This window comes from Ostrea edulis, chromosome 2 (genome assembly GCF_947568905.1).
Source record: "Ostrea edulis chromosome 2, xbOstEdul1.1, whole genome shotgun sequence".
In the NCBI taxonomy this organism is placed as follows: domain Eukaryota; kingdom Metazoa; phylum Mollusca; class Bivalvia; order Ostreida; family Ostreidae; genus Ostrea; species Ostrea edulis.
Window position 1 is genome coordinate 92195228 of NC_079165.1, and position 24409 is coordinate 92219636.

The 24409-nt window shown below is 35.2% G+C and overlaps 1 pseudogene; it reads left to right on the forward strand.

The window, feature by feature from the left end:
- Positions 1-24409, forward strand: part of LOC125680136 (uncharacterized) — a 32733-nt pseudogene continuing 8324 nt past the window's right edge.

Sequence of the window (24409 nt, forward strand, 5' to 3'; positions counted from 1 at the left end):
CAAATTCTACTTTTACCCTGATCATACGATAGATCTTAAGAAATGAAAGTAGATTGTTTGCTGCCGACATCAACTCAACATGTTTTATTTTGAACCTCCCAGGGGCGTGGTATCTCTGAAACACTTTGAATATTTTGCTACAGTTAGACTAAACTTTTTGATAAAAGTGATGAAATGTGGAAACCAAACAGATCAGTTCCATGCAATTCTTTCCACCCCCAACATTGTTATGGATTCTGACGTCTTACTGGAAGGATCCAACAAAGATATAATTTCTCATTTCACATTAAGGTTAGCACTAAATGCAACTTCTGGTCTGTCATTAGGAATTTGGGTTAGATAGAGCCCTAGAGCATCATTTTTAAAATTTCCCTTTAAACCACACGTAATATTTTATGGTAGATCTACCTTCACACTCACGGATTTTTCTTGCGGATCCTTATGTATTCCACAAACCCGTAAATTTACGGAACACATTTACGATTTGTTCCGAATGAATACGGATAAATACGAGCTTTTTAGGGATTGTTAGGAGTATATAATGGAAATTTACTATTTAGCTTAGGCCAAGATAAATAAATAGTGTGTTTCCTATTCCAACCTGGAAAAAAATAGGGTAGGTAGGTAGGGTAAATAATTTAATTTATTTGAACATTATATTGTTTAAAATTCAACTTTGACAATATGACATTTTATATCAGGATTAAAGCATATTGTGTCAGTCTTCACGAAAACATTTAAAACTTGCTGGCCAGTCGGACCAGTGAACTGTCTGAATTTACTGGCCCACAGTGAAATTTACTGGCCCCCTAAATTTTCATAGTACATATTTATCACATACATTATGGAATGCATTGTAAAATTGTACAATTAATTTACTAAAACTATGGTTATTACTCATATTCATATCCACCCTAAGACATCCTTTCTGTCAATTCCAGAAAAACAACACCAGTCGTACACAGTATTTTCTCTTCTCTTCACCCGCAAACAACAAGACTATAAATTCACTTATTTTTCACAAACATGAAAACAGCCCGAGTGCAACCTTAGGAAGTAGCTTTCTCTACTAACATCAAATGTAAACGATTGATTAATTCTATAAACTATAGAAATTGCATAAAATCAGAGACAATATAATTGCACTTGACGAAGTTCATTTTAATTGTACAATGCAATAAAGCAGCAATTACCGGTGTGCTGGGCAATACAGAACGCAGCCATTTTGTTTTTTCAACAAGTTGTTCGTTTAATATTCACATGATCAACGTACAAGTTATCTTGACAGTTACAAGTATATAGTTATCGTTCTTTACAAAATAAACAAACCACGATGTCTAAACACTTACTTTATGTACTATTTTTTGATTTATTGTATGTGGTAAATGTAAGCAAATAAGATGTTTAGAATATCTAAATCCAACATTTAATATATTTAATGTGACTTACGAAAAGTCTACAAGCCCATCAGACTTCCTGATTTTTAATTTTCACTGACCCGACCGTAAAATTCACTGGCCTCAGTCTTCGGACCACTGAGTTTTCGTGAAGACTGTTGTGTACATGTAAAACTATTTTGAGAAATGCATATTACACCGACATAGTTATGCAAAAGCTACCTGGATATTTTTTCTTAATATTTAAATGTTCGTCTTTTTGACATTAAAACCTGGAAGGCATCAATAGCTTTTTTGGTCGCCGATTCAGCTGCCACTAACAACCCTGCACCTAATGTAGGGTCAACGTCTGGTTCACAAATAAACTCTAAATATTTCATTTCAAATCTGGCTAAATCACCAACAGAAATACTGCCCTGAACTTCATACGGCTCCATGTTTTTGGAATGCGATTTATTTGGCCAACATAATATTGTAGTTTCGCAGTGTTTTGGCCAATCAGATGGCCCTTCATGATGCTTCTCAAAAATACTAAACAATGATTCATTGTTTTTACCATAGTTATAAAGTTTTTTCCCTCTTGATGTTTGCAATATGCTTGGCAAGACAAACACGCTGCTCCCCCCCCCCCCCCCCCCCCCACCCCCCCCCGGAGAAATCGCTCTCAGAACATTTTTGTTTAATGCGTAAAGGAATATGTATTTTCTCAAACACGGAAATGATTGAGATTAGGATTTCTAATAATGAAACCGGAATTGTTTACTTCTGGGAAGTATATCGGTGTATAAATTTTTCAGGGTCAGCTAATATATTTTAGGGTCGGTCGGGGAACTGGAAACACACAATTTATTTATCTAGGCCTTAGCTTTTACGTGTAAATCACGACCTGTTAACGTGTTGATAACTTGTTGTTACGAATAGTTAGAAATTAGTTACGATTGTTTACGTTTTTGACTCAAAAGTGTTCGTAAATTGGCTTTGTATCATCATTCGACAACTGACATTATTTGTAACAGCATGTGTGTATATTGTATGCTAGATGTGTAACTTCTTTGATGTCTTGATAACAACTGAAAGAAACTGTCAGATTTTGTGTCTTTTATACCTTTCTTTAATCGTAAAGTTTAAGTAGTACTCGTAAAGTAATCGTGTCTATATGTAAAGCGCTCGTAATGACTGTGAACAATTCGTAAAGCGATTGTAACCTGACGTGAATGAAATCGTACATATCATTTAGGCATTCGTAATAATCCATAAACAACTCGTAAACTAACCGCAAAGCAGGGTTTGACACTAAGGCACGTCCGACCAACTGAGTCTACTAAATTATAGGTCGGGTCGGGTAAAATGTCGATTTACTAGTCTGACTGGTCGTGTTGAAAAAATAAACAAGAAACTTTACTTTAAACCATAAGATATTTTATTCTTAACTAAAAAAAGAATAACCGTAGAGTTTGCGAGCAATTTTGAACTGCATGATGACACAATCACTTTTTATTTCTAATAAATAAGTTGCGGTCGGAAGTGATGTTTTACGACATCTACTCGATATTAATGTGTGTAAAGTTATGTTTTAGATGAATTTATTTTCATTAAAAAAAACCCAGTTTATTTGAATCAAATATAAGAAAGTGTTTATCAAATTAATAAATTACGTCATAAACAGCCATTTTTCGGTGTTGACATATGTGCAGGAATGTCTCTATATTCAAATGCGACTTCTCGTCCTCAAAGAAAGATGTCCCAAGAAAAAAAAGTAAAAGGTTGAGAAGAAACAAAGCAGAGCTTATGAAATAGAGATTTTAAAAAAAAACGGTTGAGGTCATTTTATTTTAAATGGACTAGAGAATTTCCGTGCCGGGTAGAATTTAAAGAAACAGAAAATGTGTTTGAAAATGAGAGTATTAAATTGAATGACGAGACTAAAGCTCTTTTTCTAGACATTTAAGTACGTTTCAGTTCATGCAAACATGATGTTTGTCATTGGAATTAAGTACATTTAAATATGGAGAAACTATCAGTTTCTGGAAAGTTAGTCGGAGCTAGTGGATTTAAGGTCAGGTCTAGCAAACATCATTTGAAGTAGCCCGACTGGTCCAGTGCTGAAAAAAGTAAATGTCAGACCCTGCAAAGATTCGTAAAAAAAACTTTTTACAAGTGTTTAGGGATTCTTACAAGTAGTTTACGTGTTCTTGCGACCAGTTTACAATACTTACGAATTGTTACAAGTTATTTACGGAAAATGAAATCCGTGGACAATTGTGAAATTTTTTTTGACATGTCAAAAAATTTGCCCCTACTTTCACGGATCCTTACGAATGTGTGCGAGTTGTGACGAGTTATTAACGGATACCGGCGAGTAATTTACGAATGCTTGCGATTGACTACGAGTCGGAGATCCGTAAGGACTCGTAAGAAAAATCCGTGAGTGTGAAGGTGGTATTAAGGTCAAAACATTGCAAATTACATCCTCAAGCAATTAACAAACAAAATGATGTTCAAAACAATGGTGTGACACTGATGCAGGTAATTGTAACAGTTTTCAATTGATCTCAATCACTACATCATTATAAACATTATGGACTGGTGTACTGAAAGTATATGTTGAAATTGTTAACAATGTTAGGTATTTTATTTTGTAGACGTTTACTAGCAAATGAAGCAGATTCCTGTAATTTTATTCTCCATGCTGAGTCCAGACTGTTTCAGTTCAGACTAAAGTGCATGAATGATAAAGAATTACATAGGTATGAAATAACCTTTATCATTGAATCTTAATTGATTGTAATTTAAGTGCGTGTAATACTAGCATCTTTATGGTCTTGGGTAGTTACCAGTACAAATGTTATAATTGTTGACAATAACATGCAATTGACATTGTAGATTTCTGTCATACACCGAACAAAGACTCAAGAAGCTACAAGAATCTGCATATCTCTCATCTTCAGAATACTCTCTAGTTGATCAAATACAGAGCATTTTTGCCCAAATTAAGACATCCCAAGGGAGATGGAGAAAAGTTGTGACATTAAGTCGTGAGAGGAAAAGCAATTTATTCTTTCAAGTTCCCTTCTCTGTTGTACCACATTTAATGGCCAAAAGAATGGTCACTCTTCAGAATGGACAGGCATTTGTACCATATCACTACCTACACCATGTGTTAGCACACTGCTTTGAACTCTCCCTCCAACAGGGCATACAGAAATGTAAATCTGAGCAGGAAAACTTGGATAAGCGGTGTAAAATACTCAGACACCGACTGCAGGTAAAATTCTAAATGCGCACAATTTTATTCTACTCTTGTCAAGCTGCAATCTGATTAGAATCAGGTCCTTTGATTCGCACATGTAAATCACTGCACAAGGAATTTGTGTAGCAATCTAAGAGAGTAGATCAAAGGATCCAATTTTGATCAGATTTGACAAGCTGTTTAAAGGATAAAAGACTTTTGGGAAATCAAATGTTGAACATATAAATATGTTATCATGTATATACATATTTTGGTATGATTTTAAATAGTGTATGTACAGTAGTTGCCCATTGCTAGATAGTATCAAATGGGAGGGTGTGGTTTTTACTCTCACAGGGAAACATCATGATTTTCACAATGTTTTTTGTCCAATCATATTCAAGCCTTTTACATTGAAATATAATGGTATCAGATATAATAATAAATTTATTTTGTAAAGTGTAAAATCCATATTGCTCTAAACGCTATTTAAATAACAATAAAATAAGTAAAATAAGTTGTATAAGAACAAATGACTAGTATGTGAAGATAAGGGAGTCCGTTATGATTGCACAACATAGTAATCTTGACTTAGATTTCATCTGCACAGACTAGTTGTAATGAATTGTAAACAGATGAGTCTTTAGTTTAGATTTAAAGATACAGAGACTGACAATATATGACCATTTTCTAGTCAGCAGTGCAAGGCCACAATTACCAATGAATTGAATACATGTGATCACTAATCTTGTTCTGTTTTATATTGTATCAGGTGATGCTGCGGAACAAATACAGGCCACAATCCAATTTGGCCTGTTTACCCTGTACCACACTGACACGAGGAGAAGTGATGACAGAAGGTCAGTTCTTCCCACCGTGCATGTTTGTGTTACTCCAGAATCTACATACCCACCACAGGCTTCAACATCACTCCAGGGTATGTCATCCAGGTGTATCCCCACTCCAGAGTATGTTATCCAGGTGTATCTCCACTCCAGAGTATGTCATCTAGGTGTGTCCCCACTCCAGGGTATGTCATCCAGGTGTATCCCCACTCCAGAGTATGTTATCCAGGTGTATCTCCACTCCAGGGTATGTCATCCATGTGTATCCTCACTCCAGGGTATGTTATCTAGGTGTATCCTCACTCCAGGGTATGTCATCTAGGTGTATCCTCACTCCAGGGTATGTCATCTAGGTGTATCCTCTGACACTTTAGGGTATGTCATCCAGGTGTATTCTCACTCCAGGGTATGTCATCCAGGTGTATCCTCACTCCAGGGTATGTCATCCAGGTGTATTCTCACTCCAGGGTATGTCATCCAGGTGTATCCTCACTCCAGGGTATGTCATTCAACATCACTCCAGGGTATGTCATCTAGGTGTATCCTCACTCCAGGGTATGTCATCCAGGTGTATCCTCACTCCAGGGTATGTCATTCAACATCACTCCAGGGTATGTCATCTAGGTGTATCCCCACTCCAGGGTATGTTATCTAGGTGTATCCTCTGACACTTTAGGGTATGTCATCTAGGTGTATCCTCTGACACTTTAGGGTATGTCATCCAGGTGTATTCTCACTCCAGGGTATGTCATCCAGGTGTATCCTCACTCCAGGGTATGTCATGCAGGTGTATCCCCACTCCAGGGTATTATATCCAGGTGTATCCTCATTCCAGGGTATGTCATCCAGGTGTGTCCCACTCCAGGGTATGTCATCCAGGTGTATTCTCACTCCAGGGTATGTCATCCAGGTGTATCCTCACTCCAGGGTATGTCATCCAGGTGTATCCCCACTCCAGGGTATGTCATCCAGGTGTATTCTCACTCCAGGGTATGTTATTCAGGTGTATCCTCACTCCAGGATATGTTATCCAAGTGTATCTCCACTCCAGGGTATGTCATCCAGGTGTATCCCCACTCCAGGGTATGTCATCCAGGTGTATTCTCACTCCAGGGTATGTTATTCAGGTGTATCCTCACTCCAGGGTATGTTATCCAAGTGTATCTCCACTCCAGGGTATGTCATTCAACATCACTCCAGGGTATGTCATTAAGGTGTATCCTCACTTCAGGGTATGTCATTTTTGGTTTGGTCCGAGTTGTATATGACTTTCATGAAAATAGTATACATGCTTTAAGTCTGGTATTAAATTCTGCAGATTTTATGTGACCAAGGACATAGCGGAAATAAGTACCACACGTAATAAGGACATAGTGGAAATAAGTACCACACGTAACATTTACAGTATCTGTTTACACTGGAATAATCATGTGCATATACCTAGTATATCATGTATGTCATAGTGAGGAATATCTATTGGAAGATACAAAGAGCTGTCCATTTTACATACAGAGTGATAATGGCTTACTGTGAAAATGTGTAAAGGAAGAACTATGTTCAATGAATGAAGTAATAATGACAATGAATAAAGTTGTCAAAATGGTGAGTTAGAAATGAATACTCGTTCACATAATCCTCTATAGATACAGTTGACGTTGTTCCTGAAGGAGATTGGTATGCCGGTGCACGAGGCGATACAATTCTGGAAGCATTATTACAGCCAAGTCAGCGCAGACAGTGGTGGATGTCATCACGCGTGGGAGGGAAATGAGAAGAGATATCAATATGGCATACGGCACCTGTATGGACTGGAGGGCTCACATATCAACTATAGAGCTCACTGGTGTGTTTCTCTCCAGGTCAGTCGTAATCTCCATCTTCACGGTGCTTCATTTGTCAGTATTTCTGTCTCAGCTGCACATCTCGAAAATTGTTCATTAAAGATTTAAACAACATGTAATTATGAGGTTTACTGAAGGTTCTTACAACACTTGTATCATTTGTATTGCACCAGTAAATAAATATATCTTAATTTTTTTTAAAATGTAGGAAAATTTTACCCCGCCATTTGGAGGCAGTGGTGGTTGCCCTTTCAAACATTTTGATGACCCGAATTTGACCCAATACCTGTCAGGAGAAGGAATCACAGATATTGAGGATATTTTGGATCTGAGGCAACAGGGACACTTTTCTACTGCATGTGCCCTGTACCTTCAGGGAAAAGCTGGAAAACAGTCACCACAGAGAAAAGTAAATAGGCATATTTCAAGTCACAAACGGTCACCACAGAGAGAAGTAAATAGGCATATTTCAAGTCACAAACCACACAAATGAACATTCTTGAAAGGGACTGATACATGATTCCCCCCCAAATTTAATGTATTACAAAAAATTAATGTTATGCATCACGACAGAAGCTCGATCATTATGAAGAGTTTATTATTTGTTTTGAAAACAAAGATTGGGGTGTGTTATTGTTTACGAAGATTTCAAATAAATGGATATCGATGTAAGTTAATTAATATATATCACATTTCAAGTATACTTTTGGTAAAATGTGTCATTTGAAAGTTAAAATTTGTGATTGTACAAAATGAAGGATGCTTTAAATTACAAAATCAACATTTCACTGGTGTGTAAATGTATACATAAAAAGACTCGAGTCTTTGTTTACATAACACAGAATTAAAGCTAAAATATTGCTCATATCCTTTCATTCAGATGTTGGTTGTCAATGATAAATGATAAAATATTTTAACATTTGATGTAAGAGTAATTTTAGATTAGAGAAAACAAATGGCTTCAGATGCTGAACAATAGTACTACTGTTATATATAAGTCCCACCAGTCCATAGTGTGGCACACAGGCTTCGTTATAAGAAAAAGAAATTCAATGATAAATCTTCATCAAATAGCAAAACAAGTTAGCATCAATTTTGATTGAAATACAGTAAAATACAGTTACAGCAAACACATTTATAATGAATTCCTGCTTACAACGAAGTGATTTTCATTCCCTGTAGTTTTAAAACTTATTATTAACTTATTGGATATAGTGATTACGTTTACTATAAATCAAAATTGTTTGTGTCCAGCATTTGCTATAAATGTGTTTTACTGTGGTGCAATGTGAATTCAATACCGTAACATTTGACCTGTTTCTGTGTTTAGGTTGTCCGTGACCCCATTCTTACAGAGGAACCAACAGCTAAAAGGGCGAGGTTTGAGGACCTATGTACAGACAACAGGCCTTGTAAAAAGTCTTTTGTCAGTCCAGGGGATCCCAAAGAAAAGCATGTCACCAAAGACAAGTGTCTGTATCCTTACAATACACAGTGCAAGGTGAATACAGAAATAGACGAGGACATTGAAATGTCTGACATTGAGTGCATTTCAAAACAGTTGAAAGCAAACTCTAAACGACCTCTTTGTGGTGGAAGTGAGATTGCTAGGACGCTTCACAGGGACTGTGATAGGTGTAAAGAAAATCGGCAATTGTCCTTTGTTTCTGTTCAGTGTAATGAAAAGACGTTTTTCTCAAGGAAGTTGGAAAACACATTTGATATGGACCATACTGAAACCAAAAATAGCAAGAGGAAAACTGCTGAGGACAAATCGATGTCGCGTTACTGTGGTGATCATTGCCACTCACAGATTACAACTGAAGAACACTCGTCGATTGAACAAAACATTGAGACAAACTACTTCAAGCCAGTTGTCAAACCCTCAGATTTTTATGTCAGCTTCAAAAATCTCTGTAATTATTTGAGAACACCAGGATCTATAGATAAAGTCATAAAATGACATTGATTTTTATTTTTACAAAGAATAGATTTTATATATCATTATCTCCACCTTTCATTAATGGGGATGTTATATTGGAATAACCTTTTCCATTGGTGGTAGGGCTGTCACAGTTCCAAAAAATTTTGGGTCGGTTCTAATTTTTTTTACTTCTGTTTCAGGTATTTCGGTTCAGGTCTATATAACTATTTTAAAAATCTAATATACAGTTTAAAAAATCAAAAAGCTTTATTGTATTTTGTCACAATAATTACTTGGGGATGTGGACTGAGGTTTAGACTCGACATCCATGGTACTAGAAACAGCATTGTCATTTCCATCCATGCTTTCAATTATTTGTCATTGACGATGTTGATCCTGTGGTGTATTTTCAATGCGTCTGTCATATCTTACATATACTGTCATTATTTACAGTTTTGTCCACAATGCCATCATCTAACAATTAATCAAAATACCGCCACCTTTGAGGATTTTGACGACATTTCGTTTAAACGGATTTCTAATAATTATTTTATTTTAAAAACCAAACCCGAACTGAAATACAGGAAAATGGAACCGAACCCGACCCGAACAACACGACCCACGGTTTTCAGTTATTTCGGGTACCCGTTGCAACCCTAATTGGTAGGGTAGACATTTTTGGCGAGGAGATTTTCTCTGGTGCTATAACTGTGGTATTGTTAGATGCCTGGAACTTCCTATGAGCTCTGGCTAATGGCTAATGGGTTGTCCCTTCCTATGAGCTCTGGCTAATGGCTAATGGGTTGACCCTTCCTATGAGCTCTGGCTAATGGCTAGTGGGTTGACCCTTCCTATGAGCTCTGGCTAATGGCTAGTGGGTTAACCCTTTAGATTGATTGTCAGAGCACTGGACTGTCATGCCTGAGGTTCCAGGTTTCATCCTCAGCTGAGGTGTCTGCCACAAATGATTTAATTTCCCCTAGATTTTGTGGAAATGTTGTATACAATGTGAACCTGTTCACCTAATACTTTGAAAAAGTGGGGTCATATTATTTTGCACCTGTTGGTCGGTTAGTCTAGTGGTTGATCTGCAGACCAAGTCTTATTTGCCCAATATCTTAAGAACCCTTTGCTTGACAGACATCAAACTTGGTACACTGGTACATCTTATCGATAAGAAGTGGATGAATCCTATTGATTTTGAGATCACATGGTCTATGGTCAATCCACGCTGGACATAAGAAAATAATGTTCGCTCAGTATCCTGTAAACCCTTTCCTTGACATACATGAAACTTGGTACACTAGAACATCTTAAGGAGTAGATGAACCCTTTAGATTTTGGTTGGGTTCACATGGTCAAAGGTCAAACAGGACATAGTACTTAACTATATTTTGAGAATCATTTGCTTGATTAACACCAAACTTTGTACACTGGTACACCCTAAGGAGTAGATGACCCCTATTGATTTTGAGATCACATGGTCAAGGGTCAATCTGCTGGACATAGGAAGGTATTGTCCACCCAATATCTTGAGAACTCTTTCCTTGACGTACATCCAACTCCACCCCTATACTTACTTACTTACTTTTTTATTATGGGAGATTCTTTTTATCACATGTAAATGAAGATTCAAGCCGATTACCAGAAAGCTATACTGTGCCACTCACACTTGCATTTTCTCCTTTATTAATGATCCATTTATATTGAGTGCTGCCTGTAACCATGGTAACTTGAATTCTGAATTTCATCAGGTGATGTATCAATCATGTAGAAGCTCATATGACATTTTGGCCTTCAGCTAGATCTATATGTCCTGTAAGAATGAGCTCCGTGGGTAGATTAGTTAGGACAGCTACTGTAACCCGCTCGAGTGGTGTACTACTTTTACCGCCGTTTTGAATCAAAAGTGAAAGTAAACCGTGACGACCATGGAAGGTTGTCGATTACTACTATTTCCGAACCGGATTTTACTTAAGATTTCGAGAAAGAATGTGACATCGTTTTGTCATGGTGCTGTAAAATCTTTTCATGGTAAATGTTGTACATAATATGAATTGTCTGAAATTGCAATGTTCTTAGACGATATCTGGATATGTTGCACATTTTTAAAAAAAAGGGGGTTTGGCTATATAGGAGCTATGTTTCTTGAGATATAAAAGATATGAAATTTACAAACTTATTTTAATTTTTTTTAAAAAGTAGATAAATAAGTAAATAAAGTCAACGACGTCTGCCATCACAAACCAATTCTGATGACATTGTGTACACCGACATGACAAACTTAATGTTGTAATTTGTTGTTGCTTCTTGATTGCCTACTAGGGTAGTGGTCAGTTAAGAACATAAAAGAAATTCTTAAAATGATGTTATAAACAGTGTTGTAGGGAGTGAACAAAGTATAAACATGCTCAAAAGTTATGTGACCTTATGTCTGTACCATTGGCAATGACATTGCACTTAAGAAATTCAATCTTAACTAGTTCAAATAATAAAGCTATTTTTAAGATAGCTGCTTTATAAAGCTATATAGCTATAAAACTATAAAAATTGTGCTGGACCTGATAATATACCTTGTTCTGATGTGCTCGATATTCAGCAGTATTACTTGTGCTAAATTTAGCATGTTTTGACTTTCGTTTTTGAATTAAGGTCTGCTTTTATTTGTATGTACATTGTTAAATGCTTGTAGGGCTAGCTAGGATCATCAGACTTGGTACACATGCCCCCAATGACGAGTGGAAGAAATCAATGGTTTTTCAAGGTCAAGGGTCAAGGTCAATCTTTCATTGGTAATTTTATAGGCACAAAACAAGATAGAAACAGTATAAAGGCTGGGATAATCAGACTTGATTCGCATTTTCAACCATAGACATTATGTTAAAGCGTGTTTCTGTTCATTCATCAGCACCTTGTGGGAAGGTGCTTATTATATATGAATTAGTACATGTCCTGACTTATATGAATGAGTACATGTCCTTACTTATTATATGAATTAGTACATGTAATTACTTATTATATGAATTAGTACATGTCCTGACTTATATGAATTAGTACATGTCCTGACTTATTGTATGAATTAGTATATGTCCTGACTTATTGTATGAATTAGTACATGTCCTGACTTATTGTATGAATTAGTACATGTCCTGACTTATTATATGAATTAGTACATGTCCTGACTTATTGTATGAATTAGTACATGTCCTGACTTATTGTATGAATTAGTACATGTCCTGACTTATTATATGAATTAGTACATGTCCTGACTTATTATATGAATTAGTACATGTCCTGACTTATTATATGAATTAGTACATGTCCTGACTTATTGTATGAATTAGTACATGTCCTGACTTATTGTATGAATTAGTACATGTCCTGACTTATTATATGAATGAGTACATGTCCTTACTTATTATATGAATTAGTACATGTCCTGACTTATTATATGAATTAGTACATGTCCTGACTTATTATATGAATTAGTACATGTCCTGACTTATTATATGAATTAGTACATGTCCTGACTTATAGGAATTAGTACATGTCCTGACTTATTATAGGAATTAGTACATGTTCTGACTTATTATATGAATTAGTACATGTCCTGACTTATTATATGAATTAGTACATGTCCTGACTTATTATATGAATTAGTACATGTCCTGACTTATTATATGAATTAGTACATGTCCTGACTTATTGTAGGACATGGAGGAAGCTGTTACACAACACATCATCATCCCCGCCTATACTCCATTACATCATTGAACTACCGTGGTTTACATAGACCATACAGTAGCTCATATGAACCACCACAGAGTCCAGAGAAAGGGCGGGGGAGTAATTTGAATTCTCGGAATGGCCAGGAAGAAACTGACAAGCTGAAGCCAGACAGCACAGTAACTGACGACAGTACAGATAAAAGACTCTCAGTCTATCAGAGGTTCAAACAGACTTACAAGGAACACGGGAAAGCGCTGATTTTTGTTGAAGTTGTGACTTCGATAATGTGGTATGGACTTTTTTACGTCATTGTGACCAGGTAAGTTTTGTGTTTTTTTTTATGTCAATTTGACCTGGTAAGTTTTAAAAAAAACAAATGTTGGCATTTTGATCTTGTAGCTTAACCATCTATTATAGCATAGTAGGGTGAATGCATCTTTGCTAGCCAAAAGAAGGGAGTGGACCAAAAACCCTTGTCTGAGCTAGAGAAAATAGGGGGCATGTTAGTTCAAAGCTAATTACAGTAAATGAGCTCACTGCATTCAGTGAAGGTTTACCACCATCAGAGAATATCTCGGAATTCTTAAATAAGTTATAATCCTAATAATAATAAGTTAAAGTTGTGTACTAAAATGTCCACATTTCAAACGATGCATGTACTTAACAATGAGTAGAGTGTCTGTTTATGAAGAAATGACGTCATTTTGAATTGATAACGCAGCATATGTTATGTTTCAGTGGGGTAGACGTGATATCGTTACTAGAGAAGATGGGACTCAGTGATTCGCTGATGCAGCCATTCCGTTCCTCGAGCTTGGGAGATTTTGTGATTGCATTTTTATTGTACAAATTAATATCTCCAATCCGGTACACCGTCACGCTAGCAGGAACAGGATTTATTATCAGGTTAATGAGAAAACGTGGGACGATACCGCAGGTCACCGAGAGCACCAAACTCAGGACTCTGTACAAAGATAGCAGAGAGGAGATCAAAGACAAAAGTTCAAAGTTCAGGGAGAGGCAAAGGTCAAGGGCCAAGGGCAGAAAAAAGAGGAAACAGGGCAAAAAATAAGGTTTCTGGTTCAAAATGAAATCTGTGATATCGAGTCAGTGTGTGATTTCTAGCCTTTACTTTTGTAACTACATTACAAAATATTGTTTTTGATTTGTTGAAAGTGTAGTTTGTGATAAATTGTTTTACATATGAGATAAGTTAGAGCTTTTCATGCTGTTAAAGCTGTATGACCCGATGTTCATGTATTATTTTTGTACATAATTACTTTAAAGCAGATTAATTACTTTATAAAGTTATTAACTTTCCCTTAATTACATGCTTGAAAACATCTGCATGTAAAAGAAAACAGTGCGAATATTATTTAGAAAGTAAATATAGTGGCTACATATATAAATCATCCCATAATAGACGTCTATAAATAGACCCACGCGCGTCAGGGGAATCCCAACATGATGTATTAACTCGTACGCAAATGTCTAGTTTTAAGGCTGAAAGAGCGTAAAACAACGAATTACTAGGAGGTATTTGATATTTTTATTTCTATTAAACTTATGGTACGGCACTGTTATTACAAAATACACAGCTTTGCACAGATAAGACCACCGATGATCTGAAAGTTTGAACTGGTCACATGACTGTCACTTGAAATGGCAGTGACGCGGTTATTTGTAAACATCGATTTAAAATCAAATTATTTGGCTTAAAACAGGTGAAATAATTTATGATATGTCGTACAGTCTCATAACTACATACGTGCGATGATTTAATAGCGTTTTTACGAGATGGAAAAAAATATCGTAATTCGGACCATACAGCTTTAAACTATCACTATTGTAGTGAGGGGCCAGAATAAGATTACATTGTGGTCGTTGTGATAACCAGGGACTACAGAACATGTATAGTTATTAACTTATCAATAAAGAGGATTTAGGAACTTCTTCTTTCTGTGAAATTCCTTAGATAATCTAGCCTGTCTTTTATGTACAGCTATCAATTTGTTTGATGCGCGCAGCATTTCATTTGATTAAAGATCTCTTCGAATACATGTAATTAATGATATCTTCAATTCTGAATATTGTGCATATTAATTGAATTTTTTTTTTGGTTCAACACATTTAATTCTTTTAGTCAGGATTTTTACAAGTGCCCTTACATCCCAACCTGACCTGTGGGTATGGGGACTCAATGTTATTTACACAAACACTTTCACACTTATGACAGACTCTCATACAGAGGATAAAAGTAAAGAGAACAAAAACATAAAAATAAGGGTGAAAAAATTGCCAACATAGGCTATGTTTTGTTCACCCTGTGCACAATCTAAAAGTCTTAAAAATTTGGTCACAAAATCAGTACAAATATATATTCACGTACAAATTACATGCTGATGTAGCATTTATGCTTATAATCTTCTTATACATGCACAATGTAATAAAAATCATTCATTCATTTGAACATTTTTAACTTCTTCTTGATAACTACCAGTCCAATTCTTTTCAAATTTGGTATGAAACATCTTTGAGACAAGGGGGCATAAATTGTAAATTTCAGGACTCCAGCACCCCTGGGGCCTTAGGGGTGGGGCAAAAACTGCCCAAAATTGACCAATTTTCAAAAATCTTCTTCTCAAGAACCACACACATGTAAGAAAAACTAAATGCATAGTGATGGAGAGCAGGAAAGCCTCTACCTCTACCAAAATTGTAAATTTCATGATCCCCGGGGTAGGGATTCTGACCCCAGGGCGGGGCCAAACTTGGTGTATAGTGTTTATGTATAAAACACTTAAATAACATCTCTAGTGCTATTGATTTTAAATTGAAACTAAATGGATAGAGCAAGTAGTCTTTTACCAAAATTGTAGATGATCCCCAGGGTAAGGGTTCTGACCCCAGGGTGGGCCAAACTTAGTATATAGTATTTATGTGTAAGTTTGTTGTTACTGTATAAAATCTAAATGCATACTCAGGAATAGCAGAAAAGGGTTATGACTTTAGGATGTGTCCGAATTAGTCATATCTTTTGATGTTTTAATGTTAATACACCTATTATTTAAAGCCTTTCATCAATGTATGCACTTTTGATGGCAGTGAAGTTTTTTAAAGAACACATCTTGTTTTATACTTTTGCTGAACATTAAAATTTAGCTTAGATGTTCAGAACAGGAATTTTTGTTTTTAGATTTCGTAGCCTGTGGGAGTAGTGATACTTTTTTACTAGTATTCAGGTGACCTCAAATCGTTCTATACAGTTCTTATTAAGAGCTACATGTCTTTCAATATGATATACATTTATCTAGATATTCATAAATTTTACTAGAAGCAGTGGACTTTCTTTACATGAGAAGAATATATATAATGTTTCAAATGAAAATTTACAACACTAATCAATTCATTCTCTTATCAGCCAAGTAAAAATGCTTTATCTGTGACAATATTAAATGTAAAAAATTCAAAAAACCATGTATAAACCATACATAAAAATTCTTCACTTTTTCACTCATATGAAATATGCTCTAGTGTTTCTTTTTCTCTAACACAGAAACTAGGCCTACATGTTGTGATTAATAATTTTAATTTTTTTCAAAAAAGTATTTGTAGTTAATATTCTTTGGTTTATTCTATATTGTAACCTCTATTTTTCTATCATTTGTAAATTTAAAAAACATTTAAATTGATTTTTTTCCATTCTTGGTCTGTTGAAATTTTTTTGTTCCATTCCTTTTGACCTTTGGTGTTTCACCACTGTGATTCAGAATCTTGTATATTTTCTTATTTCCAGCATTAATTAGCAAAGGCAAGTGGTAAACTATGTAATGACTTAATATGTTCATCTTCTTTGCTCAAATGATTAAGAGCAACATGTTTACAATGTTTCTTAACTGCTTGCAATACACTGAAATTTTTTAAACAGTTTGTATGCACCCCACTATAAATATTTATAAATTGATCATATGATAGAAATGTTCCATCCTCATTTATCAATGAGTTTACCAACAACAAAAAAATGTATACCATGATTTAAAAAAAAAGGTTAATTATGTACTTGTATATTAATTGAATTGTTAATAGCATTGATTATTCTGCTGCATTGGTGAGCGCTTTAAATGAATTGTAGTGTGCATTAATTCAATTGATGCGCGCAATAAATGTTTTTAGAGAGAGCAAGCTATACAAAAGGTTGGTCCGGTTGCAGATAATATTAAAGATATCTTTAATTGAATTAAAGAGATCATCAGATCATTAATTCCACATACATTAATGCGTGCGTCAGTTTGATATTGACGAGGGCAATAATTGAGTTGATAGTCAAATCAAATCAATTATTGGTATCATCAATTGAATTAATGTGCGCATCAAATTAATTATTGCTATTATCAATGGGATACCTTTTAACTCCGTTTACCTGATCAAGATATAGAGCTCACGGTGGGTGTGACCGATCGACAGGGGATGTTTACTCCTCCTAGGCACTTGATCCAACCTCTGGTATTTCCAGGGGTCCGTGTTTGCCCAACTCTCTATTTTGTATTGCTTATAGGAATTATGAGATTGAACACTGTTTGTTATCTTCACCTTTCATCTTTTACTATGCAGTGTGAGTTATTTCCCCTTGAATATAAGGGCGCACAACACATAACGTCAATATAATGGAATGTAGAAAAAAAAAAATTACTAAATCTGATGCACAGACAATCGACGTTTTAAATATCTATAATAAAAAAAAAAACCTACTGGTAAAAGAAAGTGGAATGAAATATTTGAATTAAATGACACAGAATGGAAAATGATCTTCAGACTGCCCTTTAAAGTTACAAGTAATTGTAAACTGCAGTGGTTTCAATACAGAATTCTGAACAAAATTTTAGCTTCAAACTCATACTTATTCAAAATCAAAATTAGAGATGATAAGAATTGTACATTCTGTCAGATAGAAGAAGAAACAATTGAACATTTGGGAATGTGATAGTGTTCAGCATTTCTGAAGAGAATTTGAAGTTTGTTTTGAACATAAGACCAATCTTCAAATATCAATAACAAAAAATAATTTTATTTTTGGATTTTTGGATGAAAAGAAAACTATACAAAATAATCTTGTTCTTTGGCTGAAATATTATATCTATACTATGAGGTGTAAAGGGAAGACACTGAATGTAAATGTTGCGATATCGCTAATGAACACATTTTATGAAACTCAAAGACATATTGCATATAAAAATGGTGAAAAAGATTTGTTTGACACCTGCTGGAACCGCTGGAATCAATTATTTCATTGAGTGTTTGTTTGCTGTTGTTGTTTATTTTTTTTGTTTTTTGTTTGAAAATTATCTTGTTTATAAATTTCAATATATATGTACCCTTTTAAAATATATTAAATAATGACTGAACTCATCTCTCTCTCTCTCTCTCTCTCTCTCTCTCTCTCTCTCTCTCAGAAAATAATATATACATATACCTTTGATAGTTCTTCTAAACATTTTGTACAAGTTTCTTTGCAGAATGTATGTATATATATACTGTGTATGTTTAAAAAAAAAAATAAATATAAAAAAAAAAAAAATAAAAAAAATGTCTTCTTATAAGCAAAATATTTTGTTTACAGGAAGACATTTTTTTAAAATTATAAATATTTAAAACGTCGAGTGCCTGTAATATAAACCGTGCTAGTTAAGAATTGTGTGATTAATGAAAAATATTGTAACTGCATGTACAATAATTCAGTCATTGTTTGATTTTTTCGAAGACAATGTCGGGTCATGATGTAACAAAAGTATAAAATTGGTCTTACTAGGCCTATAAATCAGTAAGGTGTCTTTTGTATCTCGTCAATTCTTTATTATTAATTTTGATTAATATTTTTGATGTCCAAAACACACTTAGGTATGACAGAAATTACATGTGCAAACAAAGTCAATCTAATTAGAATTAGATCCTGTGATCCGCTAGCGATTGTAGATGAGCGGATCATAGGATCTAATTTTAATTAGATTGAAACAAAGTAGGACTTTATACATGTACATTTTGAACAGTGGCGGAGTTTTTAGAGGGAAAGGGGTTCGCAACTGATAAAACTGGCATATATATAGATGAAAACTCCAGATTTGGCTCCCAAATTTGCTGTGTATTTTTACTAATACTTGAAATTTACATGCCCCCCCCCCCCCCCCCCCCCCCCCCCCGGAAAACTTGGATCCGCCACTGCATTTAATTATTCACTTGTCGTTTAACACTGTGGTCAAGCAACGGAACATATTTATTGCATGTAGTTTGAATCTGTATCTAATGCAATCCTCTCTCCCCCACATATTATTCAATCTTTTGAAAATAATGTTTTTAGCTCACCTGAACCGAAGGTTCAAGTGAGCTTTTCTGATCACATTTTGTCCGTCGTCCGTAAACTTTTCACATTTTCGACTTCTTCTCCAGAACCACTGGGCCAATTTCAACCAAACTTCGCCAAAAGCATCCTTGTGTGAAGGGCTTTCAAGTTTGTTCAAATGAAGGGCCATGTCCCTTTCAAAGGGGAGATAATCACAAAAATGCAAAAATAGGATGGGGTCATTTAAAAATCTTCTTCTCAAGAACCACTGGGCCAGAAGAGTGGAAATTTACCTGAAAGCTTCCTGACATATTGCAGATTCAAGTTTGTTTAAGGTATTCAATGTATAATGACCATATTTCATATCTAATAAATGGATGGTGGAATATTTGTAATCATGGTATCATTTTGAAGGGTTCATCAAATAAAAATAATCTACCAAAGGAATTTTCAAAATTTTGTTTACTGCCTGATTTGGTTCACCTAGAAATTAACATTGAAGTATATGGGAAAAGCATGTTTTATTACGATATTTTAAAAACAAATTATTATAGGATTAAACATTCTTTTTGAAGAATTTATCGATGTGTAAACTCTGGACATTTTACTCACAAACTGAATAAAAGTGCAAAGCACTTTTATGTTAAGTTTATGAGTAAAATGTCCAGAGTTTACACATCGATAAATTCTTCAAAAAGAATGTTTGATTCTTATAATTCCAATTCGTTTCCTGCATTATCAACTTCAATAATTTGAATACTTTCCCCGCACTTTGTTGTTTGTTTTCAAGCGCGTATGTATACATAGCGTTTTTGGATTTATTGATGTGTAAATTCTCGTTTAGATTTATCTTTGTCCAATCAAAACAATTGTAATAAATAACATTGGAATTATATTTTCATAATTATCTCTTGGTAGAAAGTTTACATACACTTTCTTTTTATGAAAATATGAAATAAAATCAATCATTGACCATACACATTTTTAGAAAATTAGATTTTCTTATTTTTATTATTTTTACAAAGGGCAGACAACTCTTCCAAAAAGTCTTAAGTGCAAAAAGGTCAGCTTCTAATCATTTACCAGTCATGTGAATTTCATCTGCTTCACTTTTATCATTATTTAACAATAAACTTTTATGTTGATCTAAATCCTTCAAAATTGTTCATTATACTTTCATTATACATGGAATACCTTAAACCTTGGCCCCCCAGGGGTAGGATGGGGCCACAATAGGGGATCAAAGTTTTACATACAAATATATAGGAAAAACTTTAAAAATCTTCTCAAGAACCACTGAGCCAGAAAAGCTGAAATTTACATGAAAGCTTCCTGACATAATGCAGATTCAAGTTTGTTCAAATCATGGGCCCCGGGGGTTGGATGGGGCCACAATAGGGGATCAAAGTTTTACATACAAATATATAGGAAAATCTTCTCAAGAACCACTGAGCCAGAAAAACTGATTTTTACATGAAAACTTTTTGACATAGTGCAGATTCAAGTTTGTTCAAATCATGGCCCCCGGGGGTAGGATGGGGCCACAAGGGGGATCAAAGTTTTACATACAAATATATAGTTAAAATCTTCTCAATAACCACTGAGTCAGAAAAGCTGATATTTACAAGAAAACTTTCTGACATAGTGCAGATTCAAGTTTGTTCAAATCATGCCCCCCTCCCGGGGGGGGGGGGTAGGATGGGGCCACAAGTGGGGGGGGGGGTCATCTCAAGAACCATTGGGCCAAAGAAGTTGACATTTACATGAAAGCTTGCTGACGTAGTGTAGATTCAAGTTTGCAAAAATCGTGGCCTCCAGGGGTAGTTGGGGCCATAACAGGGACTAAGGTTTTACATGCAAATATAAATGGAAAGTCTTCAGATATGGGCCAAGGTGACTCCGGTGAGCGATGTGGCCCATGGGCCTCTTGTTTGTATATCAACTTGCATTGCATAGTTCGACTTGCATTGTAGTTATAGCCGGGGGGGGGGTGTGTTATATAGCCCCACATTTTTTTTAATATAGTACTTTTCCCGCTATTAGTACAGGCAAAGTTGACAATTTTTACGTGCAAAGGATGTTTCCCGGCTTTTTTAGAATAAGAGTAGGCAGTGGAAATGCTGAGAACAATGCATGTAGTGTTGATTTGATGCGCACATCAATGCAATTAGTGTGCGCAAATAATATACCTTTAATTATTTAAGTTTGTTGATTTGGCGCTCCATGGAAATCAGAATTTACCTTGGACATAATATAAGATTTCAGGCAGTAATGTTTTGAATTTGACACCATACAGTATGTGTGTAAAAATGACATACAGAGGTAAAAGGTTTTTTCTCATGATCGGTAAGATGAGTATATGAACTTTATAATTAGATTTAGCAGGAAAGATTACTCATATAAACTCTTACTTAGTATTGCGTATAAAAGGATACATACTCGTAGCAAATTCTCTGATTTTTTCCCCAGTAGGCCAAAATCACATAAATCCGAATTCGATTATATAAATAGCTGATTCAGGATTTTTCAGTGAAATACTTGGGGATGGATTCGGGGGTTTGCCCCACCAGAAAATTTGATTTAAATGAAACATATGGTGAATATGAAAGCATATACATGTGTTATTTTACCTCCGACTAGAATGACGTGTCGTATTGGATAGTGGTGAAAGGATGGTTTTAAAATTTGTGTGCAATTGTAAAAAAAAAAAAAGTAATTTAAAAAATAAATGCTATTTGTTATATTACATTTAGTATGTACAATCTATCATTTATTTCATGTTTTTGAGGTATTTTGTCGCCGATAATGTAAAAGTATTTAGTTTACTCTTTGTATAAATAAAAAGATGAATGATCCCGATAATATTAAATCCATAGACCATCTATGGAAAGGAAATTCTATTTAATAATGTAATTACTTAATGATATATTTTAATAATGTAATTACTTAATATATATCGATGATCTTGACAATATTTCCCGTTTGAAATTAATAACATCATCGCCCATAGTATCTGTATGTTGATTGACAACTATATCGAGTTAATAAAATGACATTTACTTCGTGAGGGATCATGTCAAGATACATGTATACTCCACATACGAAAAACCGAGCTAATTATGGCATAGAAAATCACCTACACCCGATCGATCGATTACACAGACTGCTAATATTAAATATTACGGTGGAGAATGGCTGTAGGGTTGGATATTCGTCAGGGCATAACCTTCCCTAACATACCGATGATTTGTAGGTCAGACGGCGCATTGGATTATTATATGTATAACACTACATTTAAATATCCACTTTGGACATCACCCCTATTTATATACGTCTGTGTCAGTGTCTCGTGGTTAGAAGTATTGGCATGGAATAAACCAACATACAACACAGTACAACGACAAGTCCCTCAGGAACCGGGCACAGATAAATATCCAGGATTTGGAAGTGCATGACTTTATTTTCAAAACTTGGACTTGATCGTTAGAATAAAGTTTTTAGCAAGGGGGCGTTCCCAGGACTGGTACATGTTATCACTTAAATGGGGCGGATAACAGTCCGAACCTGTGCTATTACCAAAATGAAGGATATCTAGGTACATGATTTTTACGGAGGATTGTACAATCTTGCAGGTAATCCTGGAATACTACTTCCGAGTTTTATTCATTGTGCAGATTCAGTTTGTTGAGAGTTATTAAGTGTGTTGTTTAAGGACGCATAACACTTCCGTTACAAAGGTGAGAGAACGTAAATATCAATGTAGGAAGAGAAGTTATCCATTTGAATAACATTTCATATTTATGTGACTGAGATTGGGTTCTCTTGAATAGAATCACAGGAGCCATGGAGCTATCGATGTGTCAAATATATCTATTCTATTCTGTAAATAAATGCTATATATACGGAGTATCATTTTATAAATACTAATTAATATTCATGTTAGGTAGCGTGTGTATGTAAAACTTATACGGTACCAAGTTTGATGCACCAGATGCACATTTCGACAAATAATGTCTCTTCAGTGATGTTCAACCAAAATTTTTGAAATCCGAAATAACAATAAACTTGTAAGAGCTATTTTAGGGAAAAAGAGAGTGCCAAAAAGTGGAGTCAAATTCGTCTCTAAGGATAAGAGCTATACATGAGGGAGATGTATTATTGATGACAAAAACAGGATCACTTTGCTATGTTGTGTAGTTTTTTTTTGGTTTTGTTTATAAGAAAAGCACTAGCGAGGAAACCAGCTCGTGTGCCCTCGTTCTTGACTTGCCCACACTACGGAAATAACTACTAGATCGCCCGAAGTAACGATGTACATAATTCTGTGACAAATTAGCTTCATGCCTACATAAATTATGTGATTTGAGAGGACCTATGACATCAGCGTTTCAGTTAAATTTCGCGAACTTTATGCATAGGAACTGAACATGGATGCATTTAAAAAAAAAGATCCTTGTCATCGAGGTTACAGATATTTACTTTCTTTGTATGAACACACCGATGTCATAAATTTTACCTTTCCAGGTACATATAAAGTAAATTTGCTATGAGCGGAAACAGACGACCAAATGGTCGCGCTTCCGGTCCCCCCACGGGTGGCCGAAGCATTTCTGAAGGGAAGTCCAAGCAGATCAAACTAGTTTTACTGGGAGAGTCTGGAGTGGGAAAGAGTAGCATCGCCCTGAGGTTTGTCCGAGGAGAATTCAACGAAAACGGGGAAGCTACAATAGGAGGTATTCAAACCAGGCCTCAATCGAGTTATCAGAATAAAATTAAAATTCAAAGTACTCGCAGTCATCAAATATTACAATACATTTTGTATTTTAATCTCGCGTTCTATCACAGCATTCATTTTTAATTAACACTTCCTACTTTAAAAAAAATCATTTTTTTTTTTTTTTTAGCAAAATGTTATTTCTTTACTCGAATCTTGTTTCAGCTGCGTACTTGACCAAAACCATAAACGTGCCACAATCGATCATTAAGTTTGATATCTGGGACACGGCAGGACAGGAGAGGTACCACAGCCTGGCCCCGATGTATTACCGAGGAGCACCTGCCGCTGTAATAGTGTATGACATCACCAGCGTGGTAGGTCATCTAATACGTT